Here is a 3,456-nt window from a genome sequence, read left to right as displayed (position 1 = left end):
ACTTTGAATATCTCATTGGAACCCCATAGCTCTAACCATTAATCCACGAGAACCATTTTTACAAAAAAAATATTTATTCACATTATCAAATACAAATTTTAAACAGATAACGTTTAATAATCGAAATATATTAAAAAAAAATATAATATATAGAAAAATTGATTTGTGTAAATATGCCACAAATATAAATATAAATACATTTCCAATATATAAAATAAAAAAGAAATTTTCTAAATAAACTTGTCAGGTTCATAGAATGGACTTACCTGAATGAAATTAGGCCATTCTTAATAATTAGGATTCAATTTTAATTCAAAATCTATAAATTATTGTAGATTTTAAATAAATGTGAATTCTTGTTTTCTGGCTTCGTATCATCAACTTAAAAAAAATACAGCTCTATTAAAAAAAATCTACTATGGTATAATAATAATTTAACCCTTTGAAAAAAATTAAGTTGTTCAGAAATGTTGCCACAACAGCTCTTAGAATCCGTAGAAAAACTTCTGATTGCACCAAATTTTTAGTTTTACTCTATTTTGTTTATGTGACTTTTCTTGTTTCATATATACACTATCATTTTTCTTAAAATATTTTTTAAATAAGCATCTAGTATTTAAGTCCAATAAACAACTTTTATAGTTGTATTATATATTTTCTTTGTACTTTCAATACTGCTTACTTTATTTAACTTACCATTATCGTATCCTTACAACCATTATCAGATTATTAAAAAGACACCCCAAAACGGTTCAAAGCCCACAAATTATATCGGCTTATTTAATTCCAACAAATAATATTTACAACTGTGACCTCATTACTTTGCATAATCGTAATATCAACGTTTTTGTATTTTGGCACCACCGATTACCTAATACCTGATACCAGATCGGTATCTATCCCGTCGACCGCTTCGGCATAGAGAGCCTTCTGTTGTTCTATGACATCGTTGATACGTTATTATTCAAATCGAATGGGTCGGTTTAATGACCTCGTAGGGTCTGCTGGGACACATGACTCGAAAATGGGGTGGAGGGCTGTAATTGCGTTATCTATCGCCACGCTCGGCTGAGGAATCGTTCTTTTGGCGGCTACCCTATGTGGAGCGAAAGTCTTTACCTGGGTACTAGTTTACTCGAATTTTTAGTCAAAGGACTGGTGGATAATAGAAAATGAAATAGATAAATTACAATTCGATAAAAATATTCGGTCATAACTATTATAAGAAACTAATTTAATTTGTTAAAAATGTAAAATTTTGAAAAAAAGTAAGGTTTTTCTATAAAAGGCCACATGATCATGTATAATTAATATTCAAAAATTAGCTGCACAGTCAATTATCATCTGCAATTAAAAATAAAAAACAACTACAAAAAAGCTGTATTACTCTTAAGCAAATTTAATTAGTAGTATTTCAGCCTATATAAAAATTCATTTTTTCAATCGTTTTAATATAAGGTTTTTGTTAAGGTGGTGTTAGTCATCGTAGTTCCGGATTAGCAAAATTCTACTGTTAAATTCTTTTTTTTTAAATAAATGTAGATACTTGACTGTGCAGATAATTTATGAATATTCAGAATCATACATGATGATGTGGCATGTTATATAGAAGAAGCACTTTTTAATAATAGTCAAGACCAGCACGGTCCATATTTGTGTATTGAATATTTATCAATTTATGGGACAAATGCACTGATTGTACCAAGTTTGAGAAACTTCTTAATGAGAAAAATTTTTTAGTAAATTCCAATAAAAATTAATCGTTTACTATCACTCATAAAATATATGAAATTTATTAATAATAAAAACTTTTATTTGTTTTTGTTTATATCCTTAATATAAAATTCTATTTTTTTGGTAAAAAAAAAAACAAGCAAATATTGACTGATAAAAATAGTTTTGCCTGTATTTCAAATTTGAAAATTATTTATTTCTCTATATTCATTAATAAGTTGCATCTTATTTTTTACCAGCTCTCTCCCTATATCGTTTGATATGCAGGACACTGACTGTTAAGTCGCATTAAAAATGTAGCGGGAAAATGACTTAGGTATCCATATGTCTCGATTACTTAGGTTATTACCCCTTTCGTTTCTACTAAAACAATTGTATATTTTAGAATTGGAAATGTATATTTCATTTCACTTCTGCAATAAATCAACTTTATTATTTTGTATTTACATGTAATAAAACAAGCCGTATGATATATTGCAATCTTGCAGGATGAACTAATTATCACATGAAAATAAAAATAGGTACTTGCAATATTCTAATCCAATGAATATTTTTATCCATCTTTTATAAAATTGAGCCGTGACTGTTGATCAAAATTTATAACCGTATTATAATATTATTATTTTTTTTTTTTTTAACAGCAATCAGAACCTTACGTCCTATGAGCTGTTGGGCTGAAACTTCTTCTTACTTCATATTTTTTAGATGGTAACCCAATGGTTAATCCATCCATATTTGATGATTTTGTTATTAGAATTAATCTAATAGGGCTGTCTTTTTATTGGTGCAGCAATGCCGGGTGAGGGCTATTTTCACTTGGAAACATATTGCTATCTATATTACCAAGTGAAAATCGTTGTCGCTGTTGCCTGACAACAGGCTGCTCGAAGTGGGTATCGAACCCGGGACCTCTGATTCAGGTCCCGTTGCTCTTAACCGCTTACCTACGGGCGAGCTCTATAATATTATTAAAATTTATTTTTCTAGGTAAATATTATGAATAGATTCAATTCATATTCATAACATTCTAAAACTGATCAGTTTCAAAGTTAGAGATGCCATTACAGACAAGAGTGTAAGAGGATGTCCTGAGCCCTTTGTTTTCACGCTCTCTCAAAAGCAACGTCGACTCGTATTGCTACAGATTAAATGAATAAATTAATGAAAAAATAAAAAAATAAATCTATTGGAAAATTTTCTGCGTCTCCAAATAAATCACTTATTTCGCCTCCGACAAAATACGTTAGCGGATCGGGGCATCTTGTAGTTGATAAATGTGCAGCCGCAGAAGCCCAGATTGCAAAAGGAAAGGAAAGGAATAATCGTATTCAAATTGATGTGTACGGGTGCAATTTGTATAGGTTTTGATTGTACGTATTATCATATAAAAGACTTCGCATTGTGTAATAGCGCGTGCTCTTTGCTTCGAGAGATACAGGACACATGCAGATTGTCAGGAACGGAACAAGTACCGAACCATATCCGAACAGCATCTGCCTGATAGTAGGAGATCGGGGGAAAAATTACTAAAGGTAGACGAATTGTATGAAGAATGAATGTTGCAGTCATATAAAATGTTCGCATTATCTTCACATATACATATTATCGAATATCTATGTTCCAGTGGTGGCAGCGGACCACCGAGGTTGGTAACTCCTAACGGGTGTTAGCTCATTTGACACCTTCTTGACTACTTCATAATACCTTACCGATTTTTATCGT

Source organism: Ctenocephalides felis, unplaced genomic scaffold (assembly GCF_003426905.1).
Source record: "Ctenocephalides felis isolate EL2017-DRISC unplaced genomic scaffold, ASM342690v1 CF-g0.4_SCAFFOLD_01492, whole genome shotgun sequence".
Taxonomy (NCBI): Eukaryota; Metazoa; Arthropoda; class Insecta; order Siphonaptera; family Pulicidae; genus Ctenocephalides; species Ctenocephalides felis.
The sequence above is the reverse complement of the archived record's forward strand: the minus strand, read 5'-3'. Positions refer to the sequence as shown.